This window comes from Aythya ferina (genome assembly GCF_964211825.1).
Source record: "Aythya ferina genome assembly, chromosome: 7".
NCBI lineage: Eukaryota > Metazoa > Chordata > Aves > Anseriformes > Anatidae > Aythya > Aythya ferina.
This window is the reverse complement of record NC_140302.1, coordinates 51944-62543: the sequence shown is the minus strand read 5'-3', so window position 1 is coordinate 62543 and position 10600 is coordinate 51944. Positions and strand designations below refer to the sequence as shown.

Here is a 10600-nt window from a genome sequence, read left to right as displayed (position 1 = left end):
CTGGGACTCCGGACTTCCGGGAGGCCATGTTGGGTGCCCAGAGCATGCCAGGAAATGTAGTTCTCTGGAAATAGGGTTGGGGTTAGGGACTAGGGCTGGGGCTAGGGTTAGGGTTATGGTTAGGGTGAGGGCTAGTGAATGCTTCTTCTCTGTGTTTGCACATGATGGTGAGCGTGTTTAAACTAATTCCAGTTGAAGAAGTTTCAGTTACTTGCTTGGTCATATTGTCAGTTCAACATTAAAAGCTGCAGCAAAAGCATGGGGATTTTTGCTTCTAGAAATGCTCCAGGTCACTTGTCTGCTCTCTGCATGCTTTTGGGCTAAAGCAATTTTTAAAAAAAGAAACAAACAAAAAAGAAAGAAAGAAACAAAAAAAAAAACACCACAGCTGCTGCTGTGCCTGCTCTCTTCCTACTTTATTGTGCTTTGCCTCTCCCCTTTCCCAGGTGATTGGGTTTTGGTGCTGAGTGGGGCCAAATGGTATATGAGCCCCAGGCATGGCATTAGAAAGCTCCTTCTGCCTGGGCTGCTCCTTGGGGTAAGTGCTTTGTGTTTCCTTCAGTCAGTTGCATGGTTCTTTAGACAGGCTGGAGTCTATGGATTTCTGGATTTCTAAGTGCTTGGAATTCGCTTAATAAAGGGATATTTAGTAGAGAATGCTGGCTCCCTGTTTTTTTTGGGGATGGTGGGATACTCTTCTGTTTTTGATCTGTATTTTAATCTCTAGATGGATCAACCCAGTTGTATAACACTCCAGAGGACTAAAACCAGCTTGATTACATGCTACAAGAGGCTTGACCACGTAGGTGCAGTATTACCAAGAGACTGAGCAGGGTCACCTCTTTCATCTGCAAAGGGTAAGTCTGTGACTACCCTTGCTGGGGCTGCTGTACATTCATGGCCTTTTGGCATTTGTGGACTTAAGGGTGTTTATTTATTTATTTATTTATTTATTTTTTCTGGCTCTGGTCTCTGTGTTTGAGTTTTCTGCAAGGAGCTGTACTGTTTTTGTGTCCATTGTGGATGTGACCTTCTCTCTTTGTTTCTTGTAGCCCAGGGCATGGGCACAGAAACTTGAACGAGGGTGAGTGGATGGCAGTGGGAGCCCCAAGTTGGTTGGTGGACTGTGTTAATCTGCTTCTAGAAACACCCCAGTTCTCTTTTCTGTACTCTGCATGCTGTTGAGCTAAGCCATATAAAGAAGTTAATAAAACCACAGCTGCTGCTCCTCCTCTTTCTGCTTTTTTGTGCTTTCCCCCTGCACTTTCCCAGGTGACTGGCTTCAGGTTCCAGGTGGGACCTAATGGTAACTGAGTTGCAGGTGTGCCATGAGAGAGCTCCTTCTGCCTGGGCTGCTCTTTGGGGTAAGTGCTTTGTTTTTCCTTCAGTCAGTTGCAGGGTTCTTTAGGTGGGTCAGAGTCTACGGACTGATGTGTTTTCAAGTAGAAACTGGGATGCATATCTTTTCAAGTGGCAACTGGTAGGATCTGTCATTGTAAAGCAATCTAGTAGTAGGTGCCTGTATTGCATGCAGCTCTTCCTCAGGTGAGTAGTTATTACAGCAGCTTTACGAATAATATGGCAATGTTACTTCGTGTGTTTGCTTTGTGGTTCTGGGTCCCTTATGATTTTTGCAGAATTACAGGACATTTTGTGAGTCTTTGCCTGTATGTGAAATCTTATCAAAGCCACAATCTTGGTGGCAAAGTGATGGAGCAGGTTTTAGGAGAAATGTATGATGGAGGTCCCCTGTGTGAGCATGTATGTGAAAATGGCAACGGTGGGCATATAAGAGGTGGCCTTTCTTAGGGTTAGGGGCGGTTTGTTATATTTCTGGAGCTTTTGCCTGTGGGTTTGCTGTCTGTCGAGTCTTTAGACCATAAATCCTTCTAGTTTTATGTGCATGGAATTCACATATTTGAGGTATGTTCATGAGGGGTTGCCAGGTACGTTGTTTTTGGGAAACCGTGGGGTACGGTTTCTTGACCGCATAAGTGCAGTACTGCCAAGAGACTGAGAAGGGTCACCTTCTTCATCTCTAGAGAATAAGTCTGTTCGGGCCCATTTCGGCGCGGCGCCGCCCGGGCCCATTTCTTAGTTGGAGCTACTGAGCAGGTGAGGGAAAGGAGCTGGGAACAGAGAGGTATTGCAGTTCCAGTTACTTGACTGGTTGTGTTGTCCTTTCAATATTAAATGCTGCAGCAAAAGCATGGGGATTGCTGCTTCTAGAAACACCCCAGGTCTCTTGTCTGTTCTCTGCATGTTGTTCAGGTAAAGAACATTTAAAAACAAACAAATAAAACAAACAAACAAACAAAAAAAAACACAAGAAAAAAACAACAAAACAACAGCTACTGCTGCTCCTGCTCTGCTCCTACTTCCTTGTGCTTTGTCCCTCCCATTTTCCAGGTGATTGGGTTTGGATATTGGGCGGGGCCAAAAGGTATATGATCCCCAGGCATGGCATCAGAGAGCTCCTTCTGCCTGGGCTGCTCTTTGGAGTAAGTGTTTTGTTTTCCTTCAGTCAGTTGCAGGGTTCTCTAGGCAGGCTGGTGTCTATGGATTTCTGGATTTTAAGTGCTTGGAATTCACTTAATTTAGTAGAGGCTGTTGGTTCACTGTTTTTTGTGATGGTGGGATACTTTTCTGTTTTTGATCTATATTTTAATCTCTAGATGCATTAGCCTACTTCTGTAATTCTCCAGAGGATTAAAACCAGCTTGATTGCATGGTACGTGTGGCTTGACAGCGTAGATGCAGCATTACCAAGAGACTGAGTAGGGTTGTATCAGAGTCTCCTCTTTCATCTGCGAAGGGTAAGTCTGTGATTACCCCTGCCGGGGCTGCTGTGTGTACATGTCTTTTTGGCATTTGTGGAGCTCAGTTGTGTTTTTTTTTTTTGTGTGTGTGTATGTTCTAACTTTTTTTTTTGAGAGGCAAATAGTGTGTGTGCTGAGTGTGGTTGGCAGGAGGAGGTGGGGAGCTGCTCAGGACTGGTAGGTTTGGTTTCTAGGAATATGCAGCATCCTTCCTGTGCAATGTGACTGATTGTTGGGCGGGAACGTTCTAGCTTGTGTGTGTTGTGTGTCCCGGGCAGAGTTTGCTGTGGCGCTGTGAGCGAAGAATCTGAGTTAAAGCTGTTGAGCAGCTGAAGTACCGGAGCTGGGAAGAGAGAGGTATTGCAGCAGTGTACTGTGTCTGGCTGGAATGTTAACTTTCCTGGCAGCAGCCCATACAGTGCCGTACTCTGCACTTGTAGCTGGAACAGCAGTGTTATCACACCAGTGTTGTGTCTACTGCTGATCTGCAGTGGCACAGTATTGGGCCTTTCTCTAACCCTCCTAGGGGGTGGGCAAAAAGTGAGGAGAGAAACATCACTAGGGCAGCTGACCTAAACCAATCAAAGGGATATTCCATACCGTGTAATGTCATACTCAGCAATAAAAGTGGAGACAGGAAGAGGAGGGGAGGGGTGGGCTCTCGTTGAGAAAACGTTGGTCCTCCTCTCGAACACCAGCTACGTGCATTGAGGCCCTGCTTGAAGGACGTGGTCAATCATCGCTCATTTGTGGGAAGTAGAGAGTAATTTCTTTCCTTTGCGCTTCCATATAGCCTTCATTTATTTTATTTGTTTGTTTTCCTCCCTTTTTTTATTTTTTCCCTTTCCCCCTTTCTTTTCCCCTTTCCCTTTTTATTTTCCTTTAGTTAAATTGTTTAGTTCATAATAATCTTTATTTAATTATTATTATTATTTCCGTTTTAATTAAATTATCCTTATCTCAACCCGTGAGTTGTTCTTTGTTTTAGTTCTCCCCCTCCTCATCTAAAAGAGGGGGAGTGAGAGAGCAGTTGTGGGGTTTAGCTGCCCAGCACGGTAAAACCACCACAAGCAGGTACGCTGTGGCTGTGAGGTGCCTCAGAGTGTGCTTTTCTCCTGTCTTTGCAAGTGCTTTGTGCAGTCATGGACAGGGAAGGTAAATCCTCATGTCACGAAGATCTGAGGGAAGGTTTGTGTTGTCAGCGTGTTCATCCCTTATCCGAAGCGAAGGGAAGATTGTTTGGTGTTTGATTGTTTTGGCGTATAATCTGTTCTGCACCTAGATTTTTCTTTCTACGTTAAAAAAAAAAAAAGCTTGAGCTATTTCCAGTTAAGCAATTTCCAGTTACTTGCTGGATTGTATTGTCCTTTTAATATTCAAAGCTGCAGCATAAGCATGGGGATTGTTGCTTCTAGAAACACCCCAGTTCTCTTGTCTGCAGTCTGAATGCTTTTGAGCTAAAGCAGATTTCAAAAAAAAAAAAAAAGAAAACACAAAAAAAAAAAAAAAAAAAAACAAGAAACACACACACACAAACAACAACAACAAAAAACCACCATTGGGTGATTTGTTGTGAATGCGACGAGCATTTAATCCCTTTGTTTTCCCAGGTGGTGTGGATGATACTGGCTGCACTGTTGGAGCTTGGATTCGGAGAGGAAGAGGTGAGCACAATTGTATGTTGCATCACTAGTAGTCAGCATTGTGGAGAAGGTGAGCAATGGGGCCGGCGTCCTAGTGAATGCTGGTACTCTGTTTTTGCAGCTGATGATGAGCCTGGCAGTTGCCTAAGATGACAATCAGTGCCTGTGCATTTCTTGAGGCGGAGGGACTTTACCATGCAGCAACCTGAGAGCTAAGTTGGGGGTCACCTGGTATTTGCATATCTGGGGTGGCTAATGGGAGCTGGGAGCCAGAGCAGCATGGAACCAGCTGGCTGAATAGACTTGGTGCCACTGTGAGGGTGGCTCAGGCTGGGTCACGTTCAGGCTGCTTGTGGCTGGGTCACCAGGCTAATAGAAAAAGCGGGATTATTTTGTAGCGTGAATGCATGCGCCAGGCAGGACAGTTTCCTTCTGTTCGTCTGTCTTGTAGTGTTGCTTCTGCAGCATCTGTTCTGTGCTTCTTGGGTCTTGATATCCTCCTAGCTTTTTACACTGGACTGACTAGACAGGCGACTTGGTAGCGGTGCTGAAGGGCCTCAATGCTTGTTTTGTCATCATGACTCTGATCTGAGCACTTCTTGTCTTGCAGTCACTGCTTAAAGAGCAGATCTGTTTCAGGTCTTGTGCATCGTATTTGGTTTGAGATCACGTCTGTTTCCATCCTCACTCTTGCAGAAGTCATCTGGGTCGCATCAGGAGCTCTTGCTTGGGAATTGAATTCCTAAGCGTCGTCTTATGGGGTTTTCAGTCCCCATCCTTCTGGTCTGTTGTCTTAAAGGCAGGCTTTTTATGCCTCCGTCATCCCAGTTTTGGCAGTTGCTTCCAGTCGTGTGTCATGATATTTGAATCTCTCCTGGGGTCTGCTGCAGAGCACCTGTTGTGACTTGCTGTTGCCATAGGGCTTCCCTCCGGGGGTCACTTTTTCTTGCGCCTTGTGTTGTGTGTTTTGTTTGTAGTGTTTGCGGCGTGCCTGTGTGTGTATGTGTTTGGTCTGGAGCTGTCCTGCCTGGCAGTTAGTGATGACAGCTAATGTGGCAGTGCATGGGTGTACTAATACATTGTCTGGACTGTTTTGGCAAAGACATCCGGTCAGCCTCTGGGCATGTACTGAAGGGCAGCTGGCACAGTCACCTCTGTGGTGTTTGGCAGATGTTGGGGGTGGGAGAGTATATCTGCTTGTGAGCAGCTGCTTGCATAGTGCTTGAACAGTGTGGTTGAGGAGGTCTGTCGAATCTTGAAAGCTTACAGATAAGGGGTTTTTGAAACTTTTATTTTTATTTCTCTCCTGTCCCCAGTAGAGTGTAAACCTTTGGAGGAACCTGTCACAGGAAAGAGCTCCTTCCGGAACTGTTCAGCGCTCCGTAGGCAGCTCGGTGACTGGCTTGGTCTACTTCTGAGGTGTGCTGAGGTATGGGGGCTGCTGTTTTGAAATGATAATATTGTAAACGGGGTCCCTTTGTGTTGTTGAGGGATGGGTGCTAATGCTGGCAGCTGAATGATTATCTTGTGACCGTTTTCATTTGTTAAAGCTGAAACACAGTGTACAACACGGGACTTGACCGGAGCTGCTTTTGGCGAGGTGAGCGATGAACAGATGTAGCAGGCACTTTAGTGGTGCAGTTGTCACTGCAGTTACTTAACTGCACAAAGTACAGTAAAAATCCTGTTTATATTTCAGGGGTGTTGTAGCTGGCCTAAGAGAGCAGATGGAAGCATCTGCCTCGAGGGCAGGTGAGGGAGCAGAGGTAAGGGAGCAGATGAGAGTAACTGTCCCAGCTGTGCTGTGGCTTTGGATGCTGCTTCAGCCTATGCTTTTCTTTTTGTTTCACAGATGTGTCGCACAGGCTCAGAGGGGCCAAGCTGCACTCTGAAGAGCAGCACGGGAAGGGCGGGCTGTTTGTGAGCTGGATTGGAGCAGAACTGCCAAGTAGCACGAGGTGACTGCGAAGGGTCTTGCTTTGCAGGTGCCATGGCAGGCTCTCCACAGAAGCAGTTGAGGATTTGAGAAGAAGTTGCAGATCATCGAGGAGCGACACGTGCAGGGATGGCTTGAAAACGGTATGGCTGCTTTCTCTTCTGTTTATCAGGTGTCCCAGGCAACGTGGGCTGTGATGTTAGCCTTTAGGATCGGAACAAAGCAGGTGCTGATGGCGGTCTTCTTCGGTAGGCAAAGAGGTGCCCAAAGCCCCCTCCTGTGCAGCCTGAGCACGCCTCGCTGAGGATGAAGCTTGCTTTCCAGCAGTTCCCAAAACTGTGTTGAGGCTGAAATGCTGCGTCTGTGTTTGGGTTGGGGTTGCACCTTGGTGAGTGTAGGGATGGGTTTTAAGTGGGTGCAGTGGAGGGCCCGGCCCCAGTGTCCTGTAGTGTGTTTTGACCCATCAGCATAGCCTTTTGGTTCTCAGATAGCCTGCTGAAGTAAGTGATTTTTGCTGCGAGTGGAACGGAATTGATTTTGTTGGTGTATAATCTGTTCTGCTCCTAGATTTTTCTTTCTGCGTAAATAAAAGTTTGAGGTAATTCGAGCTGAAAAAGCTTCAGTTACTTGCTTGGTTGTGTTGTCCTTTCAATATTCAAAGCTGCAGCGAAAGCATGGGGATTGTTGCTTCTAGAAACTCCCCAGTTCTCCTGTCTGCCCTCTGCATGCTGTTGAGCTAAGCCTTATAAATAAGTAAATAAACCACAGCTGCTGCTCCTCCTCTTTCTACTTTCATGTGCTTTGCCCCTCCCCTTTCCCAGGTGATTGGGTTTGGGTGCTGGGTGGGACCAAAAGGTATATGAGCCCCAAGTATGCCGTCAGAGAGCTCCTTCTGCCTGGGCTGCTCTTTGGGGGTAAGTGCTTTGTTTTTCCTTCAGTCAGTTGCCGGGTTCTCTAGGCAGGCTGGAGTCTATGGATTTCTGGAATTCTAAGTGCTTGGAATTCACTTCATAGAGGGATATTTAGCAGAGGTTGCTGGCTCACTTTTTTTTTTGGGATGGTGGGATGATACGCTCCTGTGTTTGATCTGTATTTTAATCTCTAGATGAATCAACCCACTTGTGTAACTCTCCAGAGGACTAAAACCAGCTTGATGACATGCTAGAAGAGGCTTGACCGCGTTGGTGCAGTATTACCAAGAGACTGAGCAGGGTCACCTTTTTCATCTGCAAAGGGTATGTCTGTCATTACCCCTGCCGGGGCTGCTATGCATTCATGGCCTTGTGGCATTTGTGGACTTCAGTTTGTTTGTTTGTTTTTATTTGTCTGGCTCTGGTCTCTGTGTTTGAGTCCTCTGCATGTGCCGCACTGTTTGCGTATCCATTGTGGATGTGACCTTCTCTCTTTGTTTCTTGTAGCTCAGGGCGTAGGCACGGAAGCTTGAACGAAGCATGAGGGTGAGTGGACAGCAGTGGGGGCCCCGAGTTGCTCGGTGGACTGTGTGAGTCTGCTTCAGCTGTCGGGCCGGCTTTGCAAGTGCCTTGCGACAGCAGAGTACGTCTCCTGCCACGTTTCTGACACGTGCCAGACGTCACCGGTTCCGGGGTTCCAGTTCCTGAAATGCTGGAGATGCTCGGAGCACGAGAGGAGCTGGGGCGGCTTCGGGGGGCTGGGGGAGAGGGGACAGGGGAGAGGGGGGCGGCTGCGGCGGCGGGGGGGGGCAGAGAGGGCAGCAGGAGGAGGTGCCGTTGCGTGCGCGTGGCCGACGCCCCTCTGGATTGGCTGGACTGCTCCGTCCCGAGGCATGCTGGGAGCTGTAGTTCTGCGCTGCCGGGCGGCCACGTGGGCTCCGGGCTGCGCGGCCGGGCCGGGGCCGGGCCGGGGCCGGGCCGTGCGCGCCGGGAGGCGCAGGTTGCCGCTGGCGGCGAGCGCGGTTGCCGGCGGTGAGGCGAGCGAGAGCCTCCGGGGGTGCCTCCTCGGAGCGTCGGGCCGGGAGGGGCGGGGAGTGTTGAGGCCGGGCGCGGGTCCTCGCTGCGCTTGATCGTTGGGCTGCGCCGCGCCGCGCCTCGGAGGCTTTCCTCTCCCTGCGTCCTGACAGCCGGCTCTCTCCTTGTGCTGCGGTTCACCGGGGCAGAAGCAGCTCCCCGCCGCTAGGACCCCTGCGGGGTTTGTTGCCGAGCGAAGGTGGCGCACCAGGTAAAGCGAGGAAAGCCGCAGCTGGCGTGCTGCGGTCGCAGGGTTCTCAGGAGAGAGAGCAGCCCGTCCGTCCCGACTGCCCAGGTAAGTCGCAGCGACCTCGGGGTGGAATCAAGGCGTGCTCGTAAGCTTCCTGCAGCCCCGGCTCAAAGGCTTCATTGAATTTGCGGAAGCGCGAGCTGCTCGGCGCTGGGAAGCGCAAAGGGAAGGAAGGCACGTAGTGCCTGCCGAGTCGTAGTAGCCTCTTAGACCTAGAATGAATTGGCCTGTCAGGCTCTGTCTGTTGCTCAGTCTTTGGTACGAGAGGCTAAACTTTGTCCCGCCTCAGCTTTCGGAGTTGTCCTAGGAATAGACCGGTGCTTGCGGGGCTTTCCAGGACGCTGGTTGCGGTCAGTGAGGACAGACGTGAGAGGCAATTTCTGTCTGTCTGTCTGTCTATTGGTTATGTCCCAAGAGTTTTGCTTGAACTGTGTGCAATAAAGGAGGCCTTGGGCCTGTACTGAGCAGCGAGAGAGAGCAAAACTCTGCGTAAGCACTGGCCGTGGCAACGTTGCTTGGGAGTTGAGCGGCTGGGGGTCTTTCCAGAGGTGGGGGGTCTTCCCAGCGGAACTCGGCACGCAGGCAGAAACGTGACCTTCGAGGTCTTTGTTTGTCTTGCGCTGCAGCTGTGGTATTTGCCCCATAACTGTATGGAGTTGCTGAATTCTAGAGGGGATGATGATAGAGACGTCCCTGGTTCAGCCTTTTTTTGCCGCAGTCCTTGCAGAAGTTCTGGAAAAATGAGTAGTATCCTTCTCTTTAAGTTCACCTTTTAAAGAGTTCTTCCTGCAGACTCCTGTCTCCGTGGTTTAGGTACGTGATTTGTGTGAAACAGAGCCAGGCTTTCCTGTTAACGAGTGCCCTGATTGAAATTCCCTGTTGTTGGAGAACAAGAACCGTCAGTGGTGCTTGGCAGTTTAAAACCTCTTGGCTTACGCAAAGGCTAACTTGCCAAAGCAAATGGGAAGTAGCCTAAAGTTCAGTAAATGCGCTGAATAGAAAAGGCCGTCTTCTTGACGGGAAAAGAGCTTTGCAGAACGTGAGCTTTGTTTCCCGTAGGGCTCCCTGCTTGCCCACCTGTTCAGCGATTACTGCAGGCTTTGACTGGTCCCCTCAGGCCCAATATCGCACATGTGCTGTGCTGCAGACGGTGCCTTAGCTTCCTTGCCGTCTCGTGCTGCGTTACTTGTACCTGCAGAAAACTTACTTCAGTGTCACAGAAACCCCGTGGGAAGCGTTCCCGACTCACGCCGGTAGGACCATCCCGTCGTGGCTGGTAAAATCCAGGAGCAGGACGATGCTTGGAAGAACGTCACCTATGGAGGAGAAGACAACAGTCTCCTTCCTGTTAGGCAACAGGTTTCCAAGACTGGTTTCCCCACCCCCCTGTGCGTTTTGAAGGAGGCAGTCCCTAAGCTGATGCAATCCAACTATCCAACTGCATCTAAGATGCTGGTCGTTACTTCCATAAGCTATAAAGGAACTTAATGTGTTCTGTGTTTTTAGGTCGAGGCTTGTGTGCGTGAGTTTGGCTTGTCGCGATGGCCGGTGTAGATGATCGCTCACGTGCCCCAAAGCTCCTTGTGCTGATGCTGGATCTGCCCCACGGTAAAGGACCGCATGCTGTGTGTTCAGCTTTTCTTCCTTACCGTGTCGTCCGTATGTATGTATGTATTTACTTCTCTGAAGGAAAGGGTGGATTTTTCGTGGGTCCCTCTGTGCGCGTCTCGAACCAGGCTGCAGTAAATACGTGTAAGCGAGTAGGCTGCTGCAGCGCGTCCTGGACAGTATCAGGGTGCTACTCTGCTAGCAGTGGAGAGCTGGGTGAAGGTGCCCAGGGTAAGGGCTTGTTCTGCCTCAAGTTGAACAGAAAGTTTCAGGAGTTGAGCATCCCAGGGGATGTTTGTAGGACTGCTGTTAGACGATAAAGGTTCGGATGGCTGTCGACGAAGGGGATTTTGTTGGTT

The 10600-nt window shown here is 49.4% G+C and overlaps 1 protein-coding gene across 2 annotated transcripts in view; it reads left to right on the top strand.

Annotated features, from left to right (window-relative positions):
* The first annotated feature begins 315 nt into the window (after nt 1–315).
* LOC311439575 (uncharacterized protein) overlaps nt 316–10600 on the top strand; it is a 48578-nt gene continuing 38293 nt past the window's right edge. Inside the window, exons 1-8 of one of the 2 annotated variants that reach the window (XM_084525441.1) lie at nt 316–538; nt 728–857; nt 1273–1364; nt 2676–2816; nt 4430–4483; nt 4584–4678; nt 5782–5891; nt 6013–6062. The gene's annotated coding sequence lies outside the window, so the exon portion shown is untranslated. Of the gene's footprint in view, nt 539–727; nt 858–1272; nt 1365–2675; nt 2817–4429; nt 4484–4583; nt 4679–5781; nt 5892–6012; nt 6063–6697; nt 6787–7503; nt 7634–7816; nt 7856–8532; nt 8679–9831; nt 10022–10139; nt 10242–10600 lie in introns of those variants that run through there. The other variant, XR_014694833.1, reaches the window with a different exon arrangement.